Raw genomic sequence first — 27,646 nt, forward strand, 5'->3', positions numbered from 1 at the left:
TCTTTGGGGAGCTATTTCAAGAGTCCCTCCTTTAGTCTTGAGTGCTGAGAGATCTCGTGGACCGTGATGTTCTTCCCGCTTGGAGCTCTCCTTCGTCTTACGAGGTTCTACCGCTATGCGGTGCACATGTGGTCTTCCTTCCCCACACTTGGTCCTGCCTTGGTGTATTTTCAGCCCTTTTGTGATGTCTTTCCACAGTGACACATGACTTCCTTTGCCTGCACAGTTCACAGTGTTTGGGTGAGCCGTGTCATTATCCATATGTCTGATATACGGGCCATTCCAGGATAATGGACTTGCGGATAATGACATATGAAGTGATGAAAGAGAATCGGCGTCAATCGTAATGGAACCATGAGTTATCGATTACATTTCTTATTATTTGATCACGTGTAGCATGATGCGTGCGTTGTGATGCTTGGCAATTTTGACTCAGTTGGCTCCAAACGTGTTCAGTCACATCCACGTTATTGTATTGGATTTATGAAAAAGGGAATGCTAAAAACACACTGCACATCAACATAACTGACCATAACTGCAAGTGTATTAAAGTGTGCCATATTAACTCATTCAATCCCAGCCATTTTCACTGGAGCAACCGCCTCAATCCCAGCGTTTTTACTGGATTTTGACTGATCTTGCAAGGCCCACAGAATATTTGGTTCTAATGTTACATAAACATGGAGCCGACCAAAATAAAGTTTGGACGTTTTTTTTTCTTTTTCCATTCTTCAGCAATCAGCATTACAAAATCGCTAAGTTTCATGAAAATTGAGATTCCTGGACAAAAAACTGAGAAAAAGATCTTTTTGTAAAAGCATGCATTTCAAACATGTGAGGCACCACTGCCACCTACTGGTCGTTTTTTAAACATGATCTACAATGCAAACGGCAAAAAAAAAAAGACTTGGCCAAGTACGTCCTTGGTAGGCGGGGGATCATTTTAAAAAGATGTACAAGTACGTCTTGTGGAATGAAAGAGTTGGCCAAGGGGAACGTACATGGTGAGTGTGTCAGATGTCTGGACAGGAGACTTGACACAAATGTCAGGTGCATGGAAAAAATATGAACATGCAATTGAGATAATATGCCAGTTCATGAATTGAACCGTTATGCTGACGACATTCATATTTTTATTCACAATGGCATGAAAAAAGTGAGACAGTATACCAGTAGGACTCAATTGATGATGAATAATTTAGTCTGTCTAGCCTTGACTTACAATATGTCTGTGCTCTACAAAGTACCCTGCAGTCACTTTTTTTTCAGTAATAGATGTATTATATGCATGAGCTATTTTTTTTTCTCAGCTAACAAAACACAGAAGGCAACAACGCATCCAGACATTTTGCATGCAAACTTTCAGATACACACCCACGCCACCGGTTCTGACCCCAAAATCATTAATTACCTAATGCAATGAGGCCCACACGGAAACACAATAGCACATAACTGCAGCATCCTCCTGCTGCCATCCAGAGCACGCCTGACTAATAGATGTGTGACAAGAACAAGACAAAAAAAAGCTACCTAAATGAAATTATTAATTCATGTCTCGCGACCAGTGAGATGAGAAATTAAGAAACAGAGGGGAGCTCCATAATTAATGGTCCAGCAGGGCCGCCACACCAAGTTTCAAACACTGAACGCAGAATGCATCTAAAATTCACGGCCAACTCCTTCATAGACGAGTGAGAATGTAGCAGCAGGCACCTAAGGTAAGATCATTTAAAACAAACCAACAAATGTCTCACATCAGCAGAGGTTTTAGTTGCAAAAAAAAAAGGGCTTAAGATTGTTGTTGTTTTGGCTTTGGGACCTTTTATTAAATAAGTGAAACGAATCAGCAGCCTCATATTTAAAGATTGAATCTCAATGTAAAATGCGGTCAGGGTGGATTTTGACATTGAAGCTGACCAAATGCTACGAATAAAAAGTACATTATTTGATCGTAGTTTGTTTCACCTTGCTGCAGTGCTCCTGTCAGACAGTTCATAATCCTTTTCCTTCAGCTCCACTGAGACAGAAGACACATGCTTATCCTCGAACACAACCACCCGTTTGAGAGGGTGATATGTGGTTGCTAAATCAGCAGCGTTTCTCCACTTTGGCCTGTCACAAAGCCTGAGGGGGTTTTGTACCGTGTAGCATCTGCCTGGCCACGCATTGCTGTCTACACTGTTGGTCAGCTCATCCGGCGTGTAGAATGATGCACATGAGCTGGCTCACTGGGACATGTTTTTTTTAAATCAATAAGATTTGAATATCTTTAATTCACTCACTTCCTTCTTCGTTCCGATAAGCTGTTTGGTCTACTGTATTCACCGTTCCAGTGGTTGGCCACGTTCAGATTTTGTTTGGAAACAAGTGACTTTGATTCGATAGTTCCTGAAAGCAGAATACACTGTAACTGCATCTTGTTAATTAGTGTAGCATTTATCAATTTGGGATGGACTGTGTTGTAAATATTAGCTTATACTGGTTTCATTGTGTGGTCCGGTGAGCCAGTGGTGAGCGTGTTGACCTCACGTTGCAGAGGCCATGGGTTTGATCCCGGCTCCGGCCTTCCTGTGTGGAGTTTGCATGTTCTCCCCGGGTCTGCGTGGGTTTTCTCTGGGTACTCTGGTTTCTTCCAACATTCCAAAAACATGCAGGGCGGGCTGATTAAACACTCTAAATTGACCCTAGGTGTGATGTGTGAGTGCGGATGTTTGTTCGTCTGTGTGTGCCCTGCGATCGGCTGTCCCCCGCCTACTGCAATACGGCTGTGATAGGCTCCAGCACCCCCCGCGACCCTACTGAGGATAAAGTGGTTCGGAAAATGGATGGATGGATGGTTTCACTGTTGCTTCAATTTTGTCGTTTCATGATACTAAACCGGGGGTAGGCAAATCCGGTCTTCAAAGGGCGCACTCCTGCTTGTCTGAGAAGTTTCCCTCTCCCACTGGAATCCAAACTATCGGAAATACACAACTCTGTCAATTTCTAAAATGAGTATTATATTTGAAAAGGCTGGATATGTGGATGCTACTCTATATTGGTTATGGCCTCTTAGTATTTTACGTTTTCTCATACCTTGCCTTAGCACAACACTGCATCATAATTTGAAGTATTGCCGATAATTGTGTCGATTCCAACGTGAAGGATACTAGAACCACAAATTACTATGTCATCACTTTCTTTCAGGAAAAAAATGAATGATTAAATAAAAACAAAGCAGCACAGAGGTATGGCTAGCATGTTTTCCTCGCAGCTGGCCTGGCATTTGAATCCCAATTTAGGCCTGCAGTTTGCAGGTGTGGGTTTTCCCCAGCTACTACGACTTCCTCCCACGTTCCAAAAACATGCATGTTAGGTCAAGTGAACACTTAAAATTATCCATAGATGTGAGAATTGTGCTTGGCTGGCAGTCACTCCAGGGTGGACCAAGCCTCTGGCACAAAATCAGGATAGGCTCCAGATAATCCCTCTTAAATGTGTTGATGATGAGTCACAGTGAAACAGAGACGAGGGTGACCCTTCTGAACTCAATCACCCTGTTACTCTTCTGATCGAGAAAGAGCTGTTCATGATGACTATTGACCAATCATCACACAGGTCTCGAGAGCACACAAAGATTCTCTCGTCGTGGTGAAAGTGGTTGAAGACGCAACATAAAACCACGGACAACAGCTGTTCGAGGGAGTGAACGGGTGACCAATCTAGCTTCTCTGCAACAGCATGTCAGAGGGTGATTGTCACAATAAGGAAATTTTACAAAGCCTGCTCGTTAAGTCACAATTATGTCACGTCATCATGTGAGACAGCAGGATTATATTGTTGACTACATTATGTCTGTTTCAATACAAAACAAACCCAAAGAGACATGACACCTGTATGATTCATTAAACAATAAATAACTATAATCCATCCTTCCCTTCTCCATACGAGCCCTCGTTCGGGTCACGGGTAAGCTGGAGCCTACCTGAGCAAGAAGAAGGGTGCACCTAAGACTGATCCCCATCCCAGGGCAGAAATCATGAATGAACACGTAACAGAGAATCCGTGAACCCAGTGAACAGTAGGGTTCGGTCTCTATCCCCTACGGAAATTTCCAAATGACACCTTTCCAATGTCAGAAGATGGCAACAAAGCACTTTTTATACTATACATGGTTTTGGCCTGAGCACAAAAATGAATAGATGAGTTTTTCAGCCAATAATGTGGAATACTGAATAAAATCAGTGAATAGGTACATTAGCGAACGTTGAACCCCAAATATGCCGGCATTCACTGCCTGCATTAGCTGTGTTTTGTCTTGATGTGAATAGACACAGCTCACAAATTTATCACACCGTCATGTCACATGAGTTGTGGGGGATCCAAAAAGCAATGCAGAAGGGAGGAGCAGAGCAGACTTAAGAAAATGTATTAACAACACTGAAAAAAACCCCCTACAACCCAAATTCAACTCTCAACTCAACTGTATTTATAGAGCGCGTTCAAGCAACCATCACTGCATACAAAGTGCTGTACATGGAGCAACTAACATATACAACAGTAAAGCAACAAATCGGTAACAAAGACGGTAGAAAGCACAGAGCAGCAAAACCAAGAACACATCTGAGTCATGCCAAAGAACACAAGTGAGTTTTGAGGCGGGTTTTAAAGATGGGCAGCGAGGAGGCTTGCCGAATGTTCAGTGGGAGGTCATTCCGGAGAGAGGGACGGGCAACAGAAAAGGCTGGATCCCCTCTGAGCCTCAGGTTAGTTCTTGGTACTTCTAATAATGTCTGGTCCGCAGACCTGAGGCGCCGAACAGGTGTGTAGGGGCGGATGAGCTCAGAGAGGTAAGGTGGCGCGAGGTCATTTAGAGATTTGAAAACAAATAACAGGATCTTGAAAAGAACTCTAAAATCTATAGGGAGCCAGGAAGGGAAAACAACCGAATTCCTAAAAATACTCAGGAACCAAAGTAACAAACAAAAACCCATGGCAAGAAGCAAAAACAACATGACAGCGTGGTCGGCGAGGCACTGCTTTTAAAAGAAAAGAATTACAGTAGTGGCATGATGACCAACAGGTGCGATACCCTTGGTGAAGCCCTGCAGTGCCACCTGTTGGTCACAAAGCGGGTAATCATGACACACCCACTGTATTTTCGTCACTGTGGTTGTCCCACACCATTTAGATGCAGCAGCACCTCTTGGATCCTATTGAAGAGGCGACAGTAGCTTCTTCATACGTACTTGGGCCTCGGGAAACTGCATCCCGGCGACTATCAACATATCTATGAGCAAGGCATTGAATCTCAGGGGCACTGAACCATTCATGCACCCCATCACTCTGACATCACTCCTTGCATGCATTTGAGTACTATTGCTTCTCTGTGTTGTTTGCAACCAAAATGAAAAGCAAATTATAAATTCAATTTCCTCTGGCCTTGAGGTGAATTGGTATACAGTAAATATTGTTACCGGAAGTAATGCCGCGGGAGCTTAAATACACGCAACGCCCACCCAATGCGACGGAAAATACTGACGCTGAAACAAGTTTTCACTTCGCGTTTTTCGATCATCAGATTCTAAACGACGACGTGTAAGTGAGTTTTTATTGCTGTGCGTTTTACTGTAATTGTGAATGATTTTAACTTTATTCACTTACGTCGTGTAGATCATCGCGTCGAAACAGAGAAGAACTGTAACGACTGGAGCGGAGCGAGTGAAATGCATCCGTTTGAGCAGGCTGGACACAAAGTTAAAAATATCCAGCAGACACTGGGAGTCGGAAAGACGCAAATTTACGAAACTTTAAAAAACAAGGCATCGATTCAACTCCTGATGACAAGCCACCATCCAGCAAGGAAGCAATGCAAATGGCAACAAAAATCCTTCAGTATGCACAAGAATTACCAGACATCAGTGATCAACGGGACAGTTACTTGCAACTAGCAAGAAAACTGTATGACACGCACGCAAACATTGTCATAAACCAAAGAATGCATCCAACAAAACAATCCAAAATACAATTTTTTTTCCCAAGACAGAAAAAAATAAACATTAAAATGCTGTATGTTTTTTACTGTTGTGATTTTTTTTGGGATACACCTGTATTGCACTTTTTGTTATATAAAATTTTGGGCAGTATATTTTTGTATTTTATTGATTGTGTTGTTACACGTGCATTTTGTCAACATACTTGCAGGTCCATAAAGGACATGTACCATGCTCATTTCCCAAATGAGGAATTTCTGTTATCAGGACAAATTGGACAGCGCAAACGCGAGTCCGTACTAGAGAATATTTACTGTAGTAACGAATAAAATGAAATCCCAAAAGATAAAGTTAAAAAGTGTAGTGCAGAAAGAGCCCCCTCTCCCTCTCTCTTTCTCCTGTTTTTAATACATGTTTTGTATTACAGCCGTTAACATCTATTTATACCTCTATGACAGGTTGGAATATTAAAATGTTGACACGTAGTCACTGACGGTTTAGCAGTTAACTCACTTGGCATCCATCTAGTAGCTTGGGTTCCAGTTTGAATGGTTGTCCATCTATTTGTGCCTTTTGATCGACTGCTGACCAGTACGTGGTTTTATTCAGCTTTTCCCCGAAATTCCGCTGGGATAGACTCCAGCTACCCATGACCCAAATGGAAAATAAAAGTGTTTTAGACAATTGATGGATGTAAATATTAAATGCAGCTTTTTGTCTGGTGACTGTTCAACCCTTGAAGCGACTCCTTCAATTTGTTGAAGACCCGGCAACCTCAAGATGTGATTTGTTACTGTTGCAGGTGGCAATGGTGCTCGGGAAAATATATCACTTTAAAATTCACCAATGTTTTGCTATTTTCTAGAAACCCTTTCAGTCAAAGGCCCTCAGTGTGGACATCATTTTCTTCCCCTTGAGGTGCCCGTTCGTGATTACAGGCCTATGCCACTCATCTGCTTTCGTGCGGGAGTGACAACTGCTATTTGTCCTGCAAAAATGGCATCGCAAGATCTGGCAATCATTCAGCTCCACAATGAGCAAACAGTATGAAAGACATGTGTAAAACCTTTTTGGCCATGTCTGAAAGAAAAAAAAAACAATGCAGTGCTGCAAAATGGAAAAAAAGACAATTTTCCCAAATGTACAAATAATTACCGTACACCAAATCCAGTACTTGTAAATGAGTGCGTAGTTATTATCTGCGGACTGTTTTGCGGCAACCGTCCGCTGTGTCACATGTACTGTATTTTTGGCAGTCCATTAATGATAATTTTTCGTGGAAAAATCCATTCATCCTTTTTCTATACCATTTGTGTTAATTTGGGCGGCTGGAGCTTATCCCAGCTGGCTTTGTGTGAGAGAATAGGTACATCTTGGTCTGGATGTCAGCCAATCACTTTTCAATCTCACACCAACGGACAACTTAGTCTCTTTCATGCACGTTTTTGAAACATGAATGAAAGCTCGACTACCAGGAGGGAAAAAAAATCAATAAACACATAAACACGTTTTGCAAGTCAAACTTCGGGGCTCCAAATAAACGGGGCCCTGCTCGACCTTCCAAAATCCACTCCACTGAAGTCGAAGTTAATGTCCGTGTTCACTTCATGAGACACTTCCATATTTGTTCACAAGATGTAAAACTTTAGATGAGCCGAATGAAACCCCCGGGTCATGACTTATGCATAGTAGTAATAAAGTGAGATGAATCATTGATCTCCTGGCGATCCTTTTTCAAAAGTCTAATCTCACCCTTTAGTCTCAAAGCGTGGAGAGAAGAAGCCCATTTTCGTTATTAGAGCTCCCGCGTGGCCGAGAAAATGTCACGGTGTAGCATTACTGGTTGACTCCCAGGAGCTCAGTGTCCTACATACGAGAAGAAAAGGCTTTCGTTTGGATGTTAAAATGGCCTTTGAGGATGGGAAATGAAACATAAATAATTATATTTTATTAAAGTGCGAGTCAAATAATTACCTGAACATGACTTCCTGTGTATTTACTTCAATAAATGTTCTCTCCTGAGTTTTCACAGCACTCCTGATATTATATTCATTGGTTTATCATCTAGTTACCGTTAATCATCTAAATGACCGGGAAGCGGATGACTCGCTCATAAATAGTTCAGATTACGGCCTGGCCTGGGGTTTAAACATTTTGAGAATGCGCATTATGTAGGCTAGCGAAATTATAACCACCAGCTTTTGAGAGGTAAAATTATGCGTGTTTATTGCTCACATTTGTCGCTTCGGGCTCGTTATTTATGTATTTATTTTTGGGCATAGTTGTGGCTCGGCAATTACAGACACCGCCGACTGCAAATGGTAAAATCATTCACCGCTAATATTGTGGGATTATGACCATAAAGTGATCAAGCCAATATTATGCAATGGTTGTATGTTGAATTCTGTGGAAAAATAGCAAATACGGTTAATTGTGAAACTGTCACGATTGTAAATATTGTTCACTAGAGGGCACTGGTTGGTAGAGGAAAGAACATGAAGCCAGCCAGCAGCAGCCAGTGGGAACAAACATGTAATGTAAAAAATCTCTCATGCGCCATGAACACATTTCTACGAAGAATGGTCAACGTTTGTTCACATCTTGAGGCTCCGTTTGCATGTTGCGGTTCTTAGCTTCATATATTCTTGGGGTTGTTTTTTAGTTATTAAGGTTGGGTTTTTAGGCATAGAAAGCTTGATGAGCTGACTCAGAGTGGCGCAAGAAGGCAAAACCTCATGTTGAGTAGCTTAATGTCAATAGAAAACATCTGGGTGGTTGACTGGTTAGCGCGTCGGCCTCACAGTACAGAAAGGTTCACATTCTCCCCGTGCCTGTGTGGGTTTTCTTCGGGTTCTCCGGTTTCCTCCCACATTCCAAAAACATGCAGGGCAGGTTGATTGAACACTCTAAATTGTCCTTAGGTGTGAATGTGAGCCCGGATGGTTGTTTGTCTATGTATGCCCTGCAATTGGTTGGCAACCGGTTCAAGGGGTTCCCTGCATACTGCCCGAAGACGGCTGGGATAGGCTCCAGCACCCATGGATGGATGGATGGATGGATGGATGGATGGATGGATGGATGGATGGATGGAGTTAACCAAAAAGTAGACTTTAATCCTGAAAACGGGAGATATATATGCACACACACACACACACACACACACACACACACACACACACACACACGCACACACACACACACACACACACACACACACACACACTATTGTAGCGCTTCTCCCAAACTTATGGGTACAACCGTATGCCATATACCAGTGGGTCTCAGGCTTTTTTGGCTCATGTACCCCCGAACATGTCAAACAGGACATAATACAACTGATTATTACATGAAAATCATTTTACTTTGTAAACCTAATTTGAACATTGAATTGTTAGCCATTGTCTTCTCTTGGACTAAAATGAAACATATACTCACAAATACATTTTGAATGGACAATACTTGTCGGCAAAAATGCAGAATGAAAATCCTATCTTGGTATCGGTATAATTAGAAAAGATTGAAATGTAATTATTTTTTCATAATTAGGGGGGAAATTTTCAGAATGTAAATCATGCACTACAGACAAAATAAAATCACAAAATTACGAATGAACAATGCTTAGTTAGTACATTTTAGTACAGTATAATGTAAGCCAAAGCTTTTTTTTTTAACTTGCACATGCGCCAGTCTATCGCCAATGGCATGTCTATTTTGCGCTCTTCTCAAAAAAATGGTTATTTAAAAATGTGCTTTCCGTGTCTACTTTTAGATATGCTGTAGAGAGGAATCCCCTCTGTGGCCTCGTTTAAAATGTGATCATTTTTATGCAGTATTTCAATGTTTATCGCAAGAGCAGCAGGATAATTAATTTTGACTGCGGAAATCGAGCTCGTTCTTCATACAGGTATTTACCTATCCCACTTAATTTTAAGGTAGATGTATTTGGAGACTGGTACACATAATTAGATCTAGTACGGTGCCAAAAAAAAATTACACAATGCCAAAGTTTTTGACGCCTGACTGTGAAAGGAGTGGAGACGTCGGGGAGCCGGCCGGGTTAAGCCAGCCATCCGTTGGTAGCGATGGTGTGGGAATCCAGTAGCCAAACAAACAACTGATAGACGGGAATCTCACTGCAAAGATGGATTTTATTGCAATCTTAGTCCTGTGCTTGACCCAGAATGCTTCTCTCTGCTCTTGTCCCAACAGTATTACACCGCTTCGCATTGACATTGAATCACAGGCCATTTAATTGTTTTGAATTAGAAACAAGGGGTCATTTTTGCCCACTTTTTGAAGTCGTCTTGGCATATTGATACAATTGAAAAACAATTTTGTTCCTTTCGTCAAACTTTTTTTCTGTGACTTTCATTTTGTTGATGAAAAAATATATACCGGTAAATAAAATTGATTTTTTTCAAAGATATCTCTGAATGCCACTCAAAGATTTCTCTGCATCAGATTGTCAGCACCATCAACAACGAACTGAAAGCAGGACAAAATTTGAGGCAAACCTAACCTCTGTCAGCCACAATTCACAATATTGAGAATATACTCTAAATCAAAAGTGTCAAACTCATGCCCCGGGGGCCAGATCCGGCCCGCCAGGTCTTTTTAGGTGGCCCTCGAAAGCAAATCATGTGTGTCATCTGTACGGAAATGTCATGCGTAATAATAATTTTGTTTCCCGGTTTACAATCACTTGAACAATAACTGAAGAAACTATTCTAATTGACTTGACTGATTTCAAAACGAATAATCTATTCATTTGTTGTGTACAAGTGATCATTTTGTGGTTTCACGGCCCTCCGAGGGAAGACATAACTCCAGATTGAAAAAAAACAAAAAAAAGTTCGACACCCCTCCTCTAAATGGTCGACGCAAAAAGTGAATTTTGTACTGTAACAGATTCCTAATATAAAATGCGTACTGATAAGAGTGTTTTCACAGCTGCCCTCTGACGAAGAGGCGGCGTTGATGTCTCCACTGAACAGGAATGAGCCCTAGCCCATTTCTTGTTTAAAAAGTGGAAATTGAAAAACGAAAAACAAGCCTTTGTGCGCTCTTCTATTACGTGTTTTTTTTAAGTCAAAATGCAGACATAATTTGTTTCACTCGAGCTCATTTTGCCTTGACCCCGCAGTTAAAACGTTCGAGAGCAATTTGCTCATCACAGTTTCTTTTAACGACTTTTCTTTTCATAAAATAATTAAACACACAGGTTTAGAACACTTCTCCTTGTCCTTGAACATAGCAAAGACACAACATTGAATCGAATGTTTCTCTTGCTCACTCAATCTAAACCTCGCTCACTGTTGACATCCGTTATCTTGTGTTGTCTGAGGCACTTTTCTCGCTTTTAAATCCATCTCCTCCTTTGGGATTAATAAAATTGAATTGAAATGAACATGAGCCGAAAGTGATACGCAGATGCGAAGACACCGTGGCATCTTTTTCACACGCAGAAATGAAATCTAATGTGCTTATCATGGATGCCTCCAGCAGGATTAGCTATGAAGATATGTGCGGGGTTTTTTTTTCTTCTATTTTTTGGCCCATGGAGAGACGGGAGGTGGTGGCAAATGCAAAATCCCTCCACGTGTGCGCGTGTTTTTATACACCAACTATGTAATTGGGCCACAATTGCAAAAGCTGGACAACACGCAACCCTGACTCACTGATTCTGATGGTTTATTCATATTGAGGGTTGGCTGAGAATAAGATGTAATAAGATACTACTATCAGACTAACTCAGCCGAGGGCCAATATCTCTTGAGGCATTGCTCTCACCGGTAATGGCAAATATAACCTTTGCAGGCATTTTAGCGCCATCCCGCTCATCAATACAATTGTGTTGTGGTGAGGTCATGGTAATGCTAAAGCGAAGAGAGTGAAAACGATGGCATCATTTAATGAATAAAAATACATTCTAAATGTTATTTGTGTCGTTGTTGAATCGGAAACTAGTCGTTACGCCCACTTAGTGTGACGGTCGACAGCACACAGCATCATTAGAGCGGGTCTGTGATGGCACTAGCGGCTTCTCTCAGCGCGTTTAGATGATGTTAAGCATCTATATTCTGCTGCTGTAATTGCTTCACAGGGAAGCCACGTCGCTACAAAGCAGGCGGTTTCGACAAGGTGGATCCCCAAAATGATGAAGGAGGCCAGACTCTAAATGACATGGGCTGATGTAATCGGCTGATGAATTTGGTCACATCAAAGTACTCGCCAACCTGACATCACATCGATGCGCGCCCTTTATCTTCTGTACCTGGCCACTCTCGGAAGATATGCAAAGAAGCGTGTCGCTGCTCAACTTCTGACACCAGGCTGCGGGGCAGATGGTAATGTTCCATTTGATGTCAAATTATTTCCTCAGTAGGCCATGCCTCTAATTGGAGCTCGACAGCATTTCTTCTACAGGAAGAAAAGCAAAGGTGTCATTGACTTCAATGACTGCCAAAGGAAACTGACGTTTTTGTGATTTCATCAAATCTCAAGATGTGATGACATTTTCACTCTTTCTGAAGCATTCAGGGCACAATTTCGAGCTGATCTTAGCATCCCACACCACATCGCTAGGGAGGTGCATATTTGCATATAAAATGGGATCCACTGTAATTAAATTTGCATGCATATTTTATGCTTGTCTGACTAGGTTCAGTTCCCATGTAGTGATGGTGTGATTGACTGAAACTACTCCAGGCTGTGGGCCGCACTTTGCCCAAAGATAACAAAGGCTCCAGTTGTACATTGCCCTAAGCAGCATAAACTGTTGAAAGAAATGCATGGATGGCTGGATTTTGTGTAGACCTAGCAGATAGGCCATACATCTTCTTCTTTACCTTTCGTGTGCCCCTTTAGGGGGCCGCTTTTTCCATGGATGCTGTCCTCCTGCATCCTCCTTTCTAATGGAAACATCGATCATGTCTTCCCTTCTTGCATCTGTCAACCTTCTCTTATAGGAGTTCTTTTTGTCATTCTTTTCTGGCAGCTCTCCATTATTTTGTCTCCAAAACATCTAACCATGACTGTCCCTCTAATGAGCTCATTTCTAACATGATCTAACCTGGTCACTCCTAAAGAGATCCTCAACGTCTTCATTCCTGTCACCACCAATTCACCTTCCTTTTGTCTCTGTCGTGCAACTGTCTTGAATCCAAATATTATTGCCAACCTCACCATTGTCTTTTATACTCCCCTTTTTCCTAGTGGAGTCTCTTCGATCACATTACCACATATGACATTGTCCTCCACCCGTCCCAACCTGTCTTGATCCATTTCTTCACCCCCTTGCCACACTCACCATTGCTTTGGATTGTTGACCCAAAGTATTTAATGTCAAGCTCTTCTCCTTGTAGGCTTGCTCTTCCCCAACTCATTCATGCACATATACATATATTCCTTGCCCCGCCTGGTGGATGACTGGTGAGCATGTCGGCCTCACAGTGCAAAGGTGCAGAGTTCAATTCCGGCTCCGGCCTTCCTGTGTGGAGTTTGCATGTTCTCCCTGTGTTTGAGTTGGTTTTCTCCAGGGTACTCTGGTTTCCTCCCACATTCTAAAAACATGCATGGCCGGTTAATGAAACACTCAAAATTGTCCTTAGGTATGTGTATGCTTGAGCGCAGATGGTTGTTTGTCTCTGTGTTCGCTGGCAACCAGCTCAAGGTATAAGCGGCCTGCTGCCCGAAGACGGCTGGGATAGGTCCCCCACGACCCTTGTGAGGATCAGTGGATCAGAAAATGGATGGATGGATGGCTTGACAGATGCCCAATTGATAAAAAGCCTAAAATTAAACTAAAGCATATTATTTTTGAAAAAATAAAAAGAGACAAAGAAATCCACACCTGAACTTGAAAAACGTAAAAATTATATAAAAACTAACTACCTGTAAAATGAAAAATTCCAAATTTTGCCTATCAAACAGTAACAACCAAATTATGGTGTATATGCAATTGGAAACAGATAAAACCAGCTCAGACGACTAGCTCTGGCACAATGTAATTTGAAATGCTATACAGTAAATGAATCTGACTGCATTACATCTTGAAGTGACTCATTCAAGCTGAGAACATGCTTGAAGCAGCCTGATTATTGCCTTCTTGACTCCCCCCCCCCACCCCCCCGACTCCCCCCATCCTATCCCATAAATTTCACTGCTAAACAGCACACACATTCAGGCCACTACTCTTAATATTAGACGTTCACTCATCATCATAACCACAAAGTGTCCCAATCAGTGAAGCTGTTTAATATGCTCATAAACCCCAAATATCTCCTTTTGAGTTTGATTGTTAAATCTCACCATTGAGTCATTTGCTTTTTCCGTGATTGTATCTGTACGGGAGAGGATTAGGGCCAATTCCGTATATCTGAAACCTAAAATCTTTCATTTGCTCCAAAGTTTTGTACACAAAACAAAATGAGCAAACAGAAAAACAAAAATTTGGCTGGACTGCGGCATCATAAAAGTCCACGGACAATCCTTGAGACACTGACTCACTGCAGCCATGAAGCATTCACACCAAATGAAGCAAACTTGATGTCTCATTACCTTTAACTGCAGAGCAGTACAGCTGACGAACTGCTCTGTCCGTTTGTCACCGACACTTGTGGACATCTCATGAATTTGATTATGAGTTAGAAAACAGATTAGTTGCATGATAGGCAGTGGGACGAGGCTACACATCTGCTTTAGCTTTGAGATCAATGATCCCTGACAAGGGATGACCTGATCTTTTAAGTTTTTACCTTTTTTTTTTCTTAATCAGATTTTTTTTTTGCACTCGTCATTCTTGCACATTTCTTCTAAATCTTGTTTTAAAGTTCATTAAATGTGCAAATAACGTAGCATCCTCCTATGTCATTTGCAATGTATGCACTGTATGAAAAACTCCAATACAGTAGATGCCATAGACCCAAAATGTCAGTCTAAAATTTAAACGCTCATAGAAGCAGTCTTTAATGATGTGATTGGTTAACCACTGACAAATCTCTCTCTCTCTCTCTCTCTCTCTCTCTCTCTCTTTTTCTCTCTCTCTCTATATATATCGATCTATATATATATATCCTTCTCTGGCTCGGCTCCGTCCAGAGAGGGAGACCAGTGGCCACCGATGGCCATGGCCTCGTCTTTGCCTCTCATGCCCACTAAAAACTGAAGGTGAAAAAGTAGACAGGGGGGTACAGAGGTGAGGTAAACGGTAAAAGTTAGAGATGAGTGACATCTAAAACACTCAATTCCTCTACTGCTTATCCTAACTGGCTGTGATGATGTAGTTACGTTTCCTACTTCCAAACATGATGCCATGAGATACGTTACCCACCATGCAAAAGACGGTTGGAGGCTAAGATCAAGGCGGCTCGGAAAGATGTGAGTCAATTGACGATCCAGAGAGGTGTGATGAAAAGGCCGATACCTGAGAAGTACATCCAGATGACCATACCCGAAGCACTCGAAACTGCCAAACAAAGACTCCAAGCCTTGTCCAGCCGCCTAAAGCGGTACTCGAAAGAGAATGAGGCCAGACGAATAAACAGGCTGTTCGCAACACAACCTGCGAAAGTGTACGCTCAGTGGCAGGGTCCTAACAACAGAGCTGACCCACCCAGACTCGAAACTGAAAGGTACTGGAAAGGCATCTGGGAGAAGGAGGTTGCACATAACAGCAGTGCACAATGGCTGGTGACCCTGAGAGAGGAGCACAGCAACCTCCTTGAACAGAACCCAGTTAACATAACAGTGGAAGACATACAGGAAAGAGTCTCGGATATGAAGAACTGGACAGCACCAGGCCCGGACATGGTCCACACCTACTGGCTAAAGAAACTCACAGCACTCCATGAGGGCCTAGCAGCACAAATGAACCAGCTGCTGAGGGATGGGACTCACCCAGGATGGCTAACCGAAGGGCAAACAATCCTGATCATGAAGGATCCCTCAAAGGGTGCAGTCCCATCCAACTATCGGCCAATAACCTGTCTCTCCACAACATGGAAGCTCATGTCAGGCATCATTGCGGCTCAGATAAGTGGACACATGGATCAATACATGAGCGAAGCACAGAAGGGCATTGGTTGAGATACCAGAGGAGCCAAACATCAGCCCCTGGTTGACAGAACAGTCGCACAAGACTTCAGGTCCCAACGTACCCACCTGAGCACAGCCTGGATTGATTACAAGAATGCCTATGACTCGATGCCACATACATGGATCACTGAATGCTTGGAGTTGTTTAAGGTGAACAGGACCCGAAGAGCCTTCGTTGTGAACTCGATGAGGATGTGGAAAACCACACTTGAAGCCAATGGCAAGCCACTTACCCAAGTGTCCATAAGATGTGGCATATATCAAGGTGATGCACTCTCCCCACTGCTGTTCTGCATAGGACTGAAGCCCCTAAGCCAAGTAAGTAATCACCAAGACAGGCTATGGATACCGCCTCAGAAATGGAGCTACAATCAGTCACCTCCTCTACATGGATGACATAAAGCTGTATGCTAAGAGCGAAAGGGGCATAGACTCCCTGATCCACACAACCAGGATCTACAGCAGCGACATCGGGATGTCATTTGGGCTTGAGAAATGTAGTCGGATGGTGACTAAGTGAGGAAAGGTAGTCCGCACTGAAGGGGTATCACTCCCCGAAGGAACAACAGCAGACATTGAGGACAGTTACAAGTACCTCGGTATACCACAAGCCAATGGCAACCTCGAACTGGCAACAAGGAAAGCGGCTACGGCCAGATACCTCCAGCGATTCAGGAAAGTCCTAAGAAGCCAGCTCAATGGCAAGAATAAGACCCGGGCAATAAACAGCTATGCCCTGCCAGTGATCTGATACCCTGCAGGAATAATAAGGTGGCCAAAGGAAGAGATTCAGACCACGGACGTTAAGACCCGAAAGCTCCTAACCATGCATGCATGGTTCCATCCCAAATCCGGCACCTAGGGACTGTACGCAAGCCAAAATGAGGGAGGCCGGGGACTAGTGAGTGTGAGAGCCAATGTCCAGGATGAAACATCCAAGCTCCATGGATACATCAAGGAGAAGGCTCCAGCGGATGACGTACTCAGAGAATGTCTCAGACAATGGGGAACAGAAGATGAGGCGCTGGAAGAGGGACCATCATGGGAGGACACGCCCCTACACGGGCTGTACCACCGGACCATAACTGAAGTGGCTGATCTCAAGAAGTCCTATCAGTGGCTCTAGAGGGCTTGCCTGAAGGACAGTACAGAGGCACTCATCTTGGCTGCTCAGGAGCAGGCCCTGAGCACCAGAGCCATTGAGGCCCAGATATACCACACCAGACAAGAAAGTGTGCAAAGAGGCACCTGAGATGATCCAACACATAACTGCAGGATGTAAGATGCTGGCAGGGAAAGCCTACATGGAACGCCATAACCAGCTGGCATAGTCTACCCAAACATCTGTGCGGAGTATGGACTGTAAACCCAAAGGTCAAAATAGGAAACCTCAGAAGGGACTTCGATATCCAGACTGACAAGATGGTAATGGCGAACCAACCAGATATCGTGATCATAGATAAAGGGCAGAGGAAAGCCGTTGTAGTGGATGTAGCGTTCCCATGTGATGGAAACATCAGGGAGAAGGAACAAGAGAAACTCGAGAAATACCAAGGGCTCAGAGAGGAGCTGGAGAGAGCCTGGAAGGTAAAGCTGACAGTCGTGCCTGTGGTGGTCAGAGCACTCGGGGCAGTGACCCCAAACTCAGACATCTCAGTCCAGAAATGTGCAGTGCTGGGAACAGCAAGGATACTGTGCAGAACCCTCAAGCTTCCTGGCCTCTGGTAGAGGACCCGAGCTGAATGAGGGACGGACACCACCCGAGGGGGGGGGGGGGGTGAGATGAGGAATTATATATATATATATATATATATATATATATGTGTGTGTGTGTGTGTGAAATATGGGCCCCATTTTAGATCTAATGAGTGGAATGACGGAAGCTTAGAGGCCTTTAAATAAGGAATTGAAATCCAAAGTATTGGCTTCTCACAGCTGCTGACTGATTTAAACATATTATCTGCCATGATTGGTTCAAGTTGCACTCCCCCCCCAAACCCACCACTCCTTCCTCCCGAATCTACTTTTAGTGAGAGATTGACAGTTGAAAGCAACAGCTTGATGAAGAGGAATGAAAATGGACAAGACTGTGGAGACACAGTCAGGGAGAAAAGGCTCAGACGAACTGTCTTGCTCTCCACACAAACGATGTACCATAGTTATCTGTGATAAAAAACAGTACACCTTTGGCCAATGCTATGTGATATCCTACGGAAGACAGGTTCGTTATTCCATGTAAGAAAAGAACTTTAATATCAACATTTTGTCTGGCGAGTGCATGGAGCAGGTGAAGCAACCTGTGGTGGACAGTCCTTCCTTCCCTCCATAAAGTACCATGAGAGACATTCTCCACACTTCTGTCCACTGCTAATGCAAAACTGTTACCAAAACAGAGAAAACATTTTTGCCATATTTTTGATTTTCTGTGTCCACTTTCGACTACTAAACAGAGGTGAGTGGGTATTCCACAAGAATTGACGCAAGGTCTGTCAGTCCTTCACTGTCAAGAGCCAAAGAATAGAAATGAGTTTTAAGACAAGGTTTAAAGATGGACAGTGACAGGGCATGCGCAATGTTCAGTGGGAGGTCATTCCAAAGAGAGCGACCAGCAATGGAAAAGGCTCTATCCCCCCCAGTCTCCGCTTAGTTCTTGGTACCGCACACAATGTCTGGTCCATAGACCTGAGGCACCGGACAGGTGTGTAGGGGTGGAGGAGCTCAGAGAGGTAAGGTGGAGCGAGGCCATTTTAAGATTTGAAAACAAATATAGGTAATAGGATCTTAAAAACAACTCTAAAATGTATTGGGAGCTACTTACGAGTAGCAGTCAAGAGGCGAGCAGCAGCATTTTGGACCAACTGGAGATACCTAATGGAGGATTGACTGACTCCAAAATAAAGTGTATTACAGTAATCCGGCCGGGATGTGACGATGGCATGAATTCCTGTTTCAAAGTGCTCACGAGAAAGGAAGTGTTTTACTCTAGCCAGTTGCTTAAGATGAAAGAAGCTCGATTTAACAACGGCACCAATTTGCCGGTCCAATTTAAAATCAGCTCTTTAAGCGGTAATTGTTTGATGGAGATACACTGATATACAGTGCACTTCATTTACCATTTTAATCTCATTAGATTTTTCGTTCGTTGGACTATGGCGTTTCTTTGGGGGATTGGCTCATCAGCAAGCTCTGGAAGTGCCTGATAACAATCCTGATCATTTTAATCAGGTGTGTTACAGCAGGGAGAGATGCAAAACATGCAGGAAAGTGGCCCTCCAAGACCCAAGTTAGACACCCGTGTCAACAAAATGGGTTCTTCCTTGGCCCCTCGAGCATACCTCAAACAAAAGTCTGGTGGAAAACATTTTTTTGTCTGTAGCACTATTTACTGCTATGAAAAAGCTTGTCTTGGTCTTAGACTTTTATATGGAACAGTATCTTCTCATATATTACAAGCTAATTCTTAAAAAAAAAAAAGAGGCAACTCATGCTTTTACGAATCTAATAACGAAAACCGTTTTTGTGTATTTCGGCTGTTGCCTCGAGTGTAAAAAAATGCCACTAAAATGCTTTGGAAATAATTCCAAATTAAATGAAGTGAGAGTCGGTGAGTCACTAATTACAGTCCACTCAAATATCCCATTGTTTGGGAGAAAGGAGGCAGACGACTACAAAACAGGAAACCAAATACGGATTCAAGGGAATTAAAAACAAATTGAGAAAATAATAGGTAAATCATCTCTGCTGAGGCCTAATTGTGCTAATAATAATAATAATAATACATTTTATTTGTGGGGGGCAGCCCGGTAGACCAGTGGTTAGCACGTTGGCTTCACAGTGCAGAGGTACCGGGTTCGATTCCAGCTCCGGCCTCCCTGTGTGGAGCTTGCATGTTCTCCCCGGGCCTGCGTGGGTTTTCTGCGGGTACTTCGGTTTCCTCCCACATTCCAAAAAACATGCGTGGCAGGCTGATTGAGCACTCTAAATTGTCCCTAGGTGTGAGTGTGAGTGTGGATGGTTGTTTGTCTCTGTGTGCCCCGTGATTGGCTGGCAACCAATTCAGGGTGTCCCCCGCCTACTGCAGACAGACAGCTGAGACAGGCTCCAGCACCCCCCGCGACCCTAGTGAGGATCAAGCGGTTTGGAAGATGAATGAATGAATGAATGAATTTATTTGTGGGCGCCTTTCTGGGAACTCAACGACACCTTACAACAAGCAGTTAAAATCACGAATACAATGTTAAAAACAACATAAAATAAAATAATTAATTCAATAAAATGCGTTCATAGCACATTTTGCGGAGGGTTTTCATTTTTTCTGAAGATATAGAAATATATTACATCTCTATTTGTCGTATTCTGCTCTGTCTTTGTTGACATTTTCAGCAGAAATAAATATTTTTGTTTCGTAGTTTGAGTCTGTTGAATCTTTTCGCACTTTACCAATTCTGACTTGGGGCACTAAAAAAAAATTAAAACTTGATCTTAAAGTTCCTGGAAAGTGCAACAGGATATTTTCGCAGCCTTGCCCTTGCCACATGAACTCTTCAAGTAGCTTGTCTGACCACATGGTTTGATGTGATGATTGATATTGATGAGATCTTTTTTGTCATTCCAAATCATGTCCAGTCAAGGTCTACTAACATGGCACAATAAATAAATAACTGAGAAATTGATCGTTTTTAAAATCTTCCCTATTCTCACAGAGCTTTAAAATGCCTCTAGACCGTAATGTGCATACTGTGGCAGTAAAAGTACACATCAACATTTTATAAGAAAAAAAACAGGATAAACCACCATTTTAATATTGTGAAGTCTTCACAGCAGCAGATGCCTTGCTCAGACATTTGAGACACCAAATCTTGAAGGTTGGGATCGAGTCATTTCTTGACTTCACATATTCATATTTGCTTGATGTGCACATGGAATTGGTAATGAGTAATGCACACGCATGGCAACTAATTTATTAATTAATTCATTTTCCGATCCACTTATCCTCACTAAGGTCGCGGGGTGTGCTGGAGCCTATCCCAGCAGTCTTCGGGCAGGAGGGGGGAACAACCTGAACCGGTTGCTACCCAATCGCAGGGCACACTTATACAAACAGCCATTCGTGCTCACAATCACTGGCAGAACATGCAAACTCCACACAGAGAGGCCGGAGCTGGAATTGAACCCGGTAACTCTGCAGGTCGACGCGCTAACCATTGGACCACGGACCACCCCATGGCACCTAATATAATTCTAAAAATGAATTGTATAATGGAACCTGTTAACAACTAAAACTTCCTTCTACATTGCCTGATCAAACGCCATGAGCCAGGCCCTCAAGTGTTAAAAAGGCTTAGCGTTGAACTGGTGTAGTCCATGGAAACAGCTCCACCGGTTATGGGGTGCCAAGTGAAGTATTTGCATCCTCCAAACCTTCTTAGGGCTTGAGTACAATTTAAAAAAAATGTTTGACCTTATGGCTGATTATACTAAAATTGGTTGTCACATCACACACAGATACACGATGCAGTCTGAAAAAATAAAATAAAATAAGCACTCAGTATTTGGCCATGGCAGACGGGACCTCCTTAAAACCAAGAGAAGGAGTTCTACCTTGAGAGTTGGGAAATTAACAACACTGATATATAATAGAAGATTCTGTGGGAACATTTTACTCACGGCATTCGTTCTTTCTTCTTTTGTGTTGACTGGCCATCACAGTTGATGAGATTTTTGGCCAGCCTTTCTGGCCTACAATCATTTGGAGACGAGCCATCCTTTCACTGCATGAATAATGATGTTCCATTTACCGGTAATACAAAAGAGGGTCGTGCAGCCAGTGTGATCTGCACAGGATGGCTGTGCGGACACCCACAGCTGCGAGAGACTCTGAAAACGCTGGGAAACAGTTGGGGGCTTTAATGGGCGTTTGCTGTGAAAATCAAGCCTACCTCTGTCCCTCCTGTTGGAGTGACTCATCAAACATTTACTATTGTAAAGAGAGGATTAGCCTGCCCGAGCACCCAGATGCGACTCTGATAGTGTCCTTCTGACGCGGCGCACTGCGACAATGAAACATCATTTCACACGAACATGGGCTTGTCCTTTGCCATCTCCATGCTGGAGCAAGACAGGCCTGATTTCACATCAACATTTCCATTTATCATGTTTTGCTTGAAGGTGCATGAAATGAAAATTTGAGAAGCAGGGCCATTCGGCATTTGTCGTGAATAGTGAGAGAGGAACGGAGGTTAGATAGTCACCTGTTTTTGAATTATTATGTATTGTCACTTACTAACATTCACATTGACCCATAAAGGGTACAATGAAAGTGCTCGTGAATATTTGCATATAGATTACAGTTTGAAATATGTCAGTGTTGTGCAGTGTAACGCGATTGTCTAGCTGGTTGACTCAATGTGAAATTCTCTGATCTTCTGTCATGATTGTTATTTGACAGAGTGTGAGGAGAGTTCGAATTTCCCCTCACAGATTAAATGAAGGGTGTCTGGACGATGCTGTCAATAGAAAGTGCTGCCTTGTCTTTCGTCGAATTCCTCGGGAACATTATTATTACAAACAAAATGAGCAAACCAGGCAAAGCCTTAATTGACCTCCCCGCAAAGAGGAGTAATAATGGTGACAAATGGAGAAAAATCACACAGTGACCAGTGTGGCGGCTTGGGCGAGATTTATTTTGGCGCCCCCCCGCCATCGACCATTTACATTTAGTTGCAAAACAAGTCAATTTACTTGACATTTAATTTTCCAATAACATCGCCTTAGCTTATATGATAGCATCACCCTTAAATTTACACGTTTCACTGCAAAACCGGTGAGGCTGTCACAGTTTTTTAACATTAAAGTATGGACATATTCTTTTTGCCCCTCGAATGTAAACTATAACATCTGATGATTTCAGCTTTTTTGTTACTCTGCAATGCAATTCTCTCATTTTCATATACGATTTCAAATGCGACGACCACCGTAATGAATTTGGACCTTGAGAGCAACTAAGGCGCAAGAGTTAATGGGATGCAGGTGAAGCACGGTGTTGATTTCAAATGTATTCGGCTTGCTCTTCTGGGCTTGTTTAATTGTTTATATTGTTTCCAATTTAATCGTCTTTGCTTTTGACTTGAAATTAAGAGTTCATAGTAATCATTCGTGAGGGCCATACATTCATTCATTTTCCGAACCGCTCGATCCTCACTAGGGTCGCGGGGGTGCTGGAGCCTATCCCAGCTGTCTTCGGGCAGTAGGCGGGGGACACCCTGAACCGGTTGCCAGTCAATCGCAGGGCACACAGAAATGAACTAGGGCCATACATATTATTATTATTAACTGGGAATCTTTTCAGCATGAATCAGAATAGAATCAGAATCACCTTTAATGTCATTGTATAGCATACAACGAAATTTGGGTGCCACTCCTTAGTAGATTTTGTAAAAAAATAAATAAAATTGAATAAAATAACGGTTTAATAAATACACCAATAAATGAACCAGTGCCTCTTTGAAGACACTGTGACGCCAACGTCTTTCAGCCAACTCGTTCCAAGGGAAAACAAAGTCAACAGGTACCTCACTTGGTTCTCTACCCAAGCCAGCTGCATCCGAATTCTATCAGTCAGAACTGATGGCCAATTAGCGGGGGCCAGCAGACGGAGGCTCACCATCAGGCACAGGATTTGGTGGATTTTCTAACTGAGGCATTTTTCAAAAAGCGAAAATGGTATTTTCATTTGTGCACGTTATTCACCGAATTATTGTGTTCACAAAAAAAAAGCAAACATGCACAAACATCCACACACACTGATAATAATAATAATACATTTTATTTATAAGCGCCTTTCAAGACACCCAAGGACACTTTACAATAACAAAAAACACAAAACAATACGGCTGAGGAGTCCTGCAGCAAATATGTGCCTGAAGAGATAGATGGCTCCTCACCAGACACCTGCATGTCTGCTGTGCAAGTGTCTGACTCCTCATTTTTGGCCTCGAATATTGCAAAATTGTTCCCAAATTTACAATTAAGATACAATGTATATGTGAGATAACACTACCCAAATAAAATGACCGGAATACACCCATTATAAACATATGTTACATCCTATTAACTAAGCATAATACATTACTCATTATTTTTCAAATATATCACATGTAGTTTACAAAATGCCACGTGACTGTATGATACCAAGTCATTTAACTTAGCGTATAGTTATACGGATTAAAAAAAATTCCACAGTCAGGACGTCTGTTTGAATTTACATCTATGTTGCATAAAGAAACTAGACCAGGTTGCCGTTGGGTGAAATTCGTTACATGGCATGATGCCTCAGTTCTCATAGTTGCTCATTTAACAAAACAAAAGACCAAATACAGTACAGTCAATTAAATTCTTTGCACTTAATCGTTTGCTCTGAAAAGAAGTTGTCCAGCCACCTACAGTATTTTGATTGGGACATTTTCCCACCACTGGATACTTGTTGAATTGTTTATTCATTCATTCATTGTTAATTTATGTATTTATTAATTTATTTTAGTTCAATGTGTTGTGTGTTCAATACAAAATCTGTATTTTTTTAATGGAAAAGAGATAATACAAAATGACCATTAAATTCATTTTATAAAAGGAAAAAAAATGATATGATATGTAGGAGACCAAAAAGGAAATCTTTTTTTCACAATATATTTTCAGTTGACCACCACTATTCATGGGAAACGGAGAACAGGAAAAACAGAAAACAGCCAAAGTGTGCCTATTATTGACTCAGGGCCAAATTCACAAAGAATGAACTGTGGCCACTGATGGCAGCTTCAACTACACTTGATTCACACCGGAAGTTTGCTCATCTTTTGTACTTTTTCAAGGGAAATGCTATTCACATTATTTCCTGTAATTCATTATCTTTTTTTTTATTAATTACTGAATGACCTTCAACCCAGCAATCTTTAAATCCATGAACAACCTCTTTCACGTCGTACTGAAAATCTTTTTTTTTTTTTTTTTTGCTTGACAACGTATATTTGAATATTGATTTTCTTCTGTTATTTTTCATCCAACTCTTTATTGTTCCCATTCATTTTTTTTATTGGTTAATTTGCATACAGAACTCTGAGAACAGCCATCTTCCTGAGCAATAAGCTTTTGTGGCTTGCCTTTCTTTTGGAGTGTGTCACTGACTGTCTTCTCTGCAACAGTCACCTCAGTCAACCTCTCACATGATTGTGGAAGCTACTAAACCAAACAATTTAAGTCTCTTAACTTAAGGAAGCCTTTGCGGGTGTTTCAGGTCATTAGGCAATTACAGTGCGACGCTGATAATTTACCACATTGAACTTTCCGCTGAATTCTAATTTTACGAGACTGATTTTTTAAAATGTAGGTATAAGCTGGGTCGCATCCTCCAAGCAGACCAAGAGAAGCTTATCAATGCTTTTATATTCAGTTGACTTGATTATTGCAAGGGCTGCCCGGTGGTCCAGTGGTTAGCGCATCGACCTCACGGTGCAGAGGTTCAGTTCCAGCTCCGGCCTCCCTGTGGCAACTTTGCATGTTCTCCCCGGGTGTGGGTTTTTCCGGGTACTCCGGTTTCCTCCCACATTCCAAAAAACATGCATGGCAGGCTGATTAAACACTCTACATTGCCCCTGGGTGGGAGTTGGAGAGTAGATGGTTGTTTGTCTCTGTGTGCCCCGCGATTGGCTGGCAACCGGTTCAGGGTGTCCCCCCGCCTACTGCCCGAAAATGGCTGGGATAGGCTCCAGGCTGTGACCCATTTGAGGATTAAGCGGATTGGAAAATGGATGGATGGATGAATAGGAAAAGCCATGGTTATGACGATTAAAAGAAACAAAGACAAAGATTCATGAATCTATAGAATGAAACAGATGACGGATTTTCCATGATGTTTGAATTTATTGCCGTGTATCTGTAGAAATGGCAGATGAATACAGGATGCATTGGAATTTAATCACTGGTCTCTCTAATGCCACATGTCTTTTGACTGTTTGGCTCTAAGCAAAGATTGCTTTCTTATTTTCTGTTTTTAATGCAAATGGAGTAAGCTAGCCGTTTACTTGTAGCTCACCTAAAAGAATGCAGATCATCCTTCCCCAGTGAAAATGTAGATGGAAGACATGATTCATATGCAGATCTTGTGTAGCATTTCATTGCCGCACTCTTCCCCAAACTCACACAATGGCAAAATGAGTGACAGGTGTGACGTGACGCTCTCATAGCAACCATCGTTTCTTCAACAGACATAGAGAAGGGTAAACATTTGTCATGCGGTTTGAATCGTTTGCGGAAAAGATGAAGATGGTGTGTCTTGTCCAGGGAAACCAAGACAACAAAAGTATTTTTTAAAAATAATGAGATGTATTTAAGAAAGAAAAAGAAAAGAAAAAAAACATGGAGAGACACCATTCACCGATCTGTCAAGGGAGCCTTCTCCCCCTTCGTGTCTTGCGCTCTCATTTTATCTTGTTGGGAGGTGGTCAAGGTCAGCTCAATCAGCATTTTGAGCAGCTACACGGAGTACAGACCAGTGCATGTGCAGGCAACTTTGCTTATCCGCAAAATAACTGGTCAGCATTCAAAGGTACGGTCACATTCAATCGTACGAACTGTTACTTCCATTTAGTGTTGTTATATGTCAAATTCCCATGAGATGTAATATGAGTTGCATTCAGAACGCACATTCTGAAAGAGATCATAAATGACTCCTTGAATGTGTTTGGCAATAAAGCCCGTATGGATTTTCATCACCCGAAACAGTGATTCCATTGCACTGTGGAATTGCAATCCTGGCGACTGACTTTCTTGTTGTCATAACAACCAGTGTGGCTTATTTTAAACAAAGAAAGGCATATTTAAATCAAATGTATGTTTTATTAATACCATCAACATCTTTTTAAAATGTATAATCCATGGTCATGCGTCTTGTCTGGCGATTTAAATAGAAATGCCGTTTATGAGGCCCCTGGCACCAAATTGTCCCAGATCAACAGAGTTTGCATATTAGTGAGGAGGCGTAATGTGACGGACTTAATAGGATTTATTTAATCAGAGTAAATTTATCACCCAACATCATTAAAGCAGTCAAACGATTTTGTTGATACATCCATGCATCCATCCATCCATTGTCTTTACTCCTCATGTTCGCGAGAGTCGTGGGTGTGCTGGAGCCTTGATCAGCCGTCAATGAGCGAGAGGCGGGGAACACTCTGAACAGCCATTCGCAAGACATAGCTTGTTGTTTATTTTCGACTAAAACTCAAACAGTTGGTGTTTTTAAACTCATTTATGTCACGTTTTGCATGATGGTGGATGTTGTAGGGAAAAAGCAGGGAAGCAGGGAGGAGCAGGGTGGAGTGACCAAGATGTATAAAATTGCAAACAGGAATAAACCGGAGAAACTAAAAAAAAAAAATCCCAGGCAACAAAGTAGCAAACAAAACCTAAAACTGAAAACAAAACATACCATGTGCACAGAGACACACAATGATCCGACACTGACTGTTTGGGCAGGGAGTCCTTTTAAACACACACATGAACGAATGATCAACAGGTGTGCCACT

The 27,646-nt window shown here is 42.3% G+C and overlaps 2 long non-coding RNA genes across 2 annotated transcripts in view; one reads left to right on the forward strand and one right to left on the reverse strand.

Moving 5' to 3' along the window:
• Positions 1–27,646, reverse strand: part of LOC127614559 (uncharacterized) — a 135,832-nt gene that overhangs the window by 67,791 nt on the left and 40,395 nt on the right. The gene's annotated exons all lie outside the window — the stretch shown is intronic.
• Positions 5,468–5,683, forward strand: LOC127614574 (uncharacterized). The gene is made up of 2 exons (XR_007966618.1): positions 5,468–5,581; positions 5,653–5,683. It is a non-coding gene; the product is annotated as an uncharacterized LOC127614574 (long non-coding RNA).

This window comes from Hippocampus zosterae, chromosome 14, assembly GCF_025434085.1.
Source record: "Hippocampus zosterae strain Florida chromosome 14, ASM2543408v3, whole genome shotgun sequence".
NCBI classification, from domain to species: Eukaryota; Metazoa; Chordata; class Actinopteri; order Syngnathiformes; family Syngnathidae; genus Hippocampus; species Hippocampus zosterae.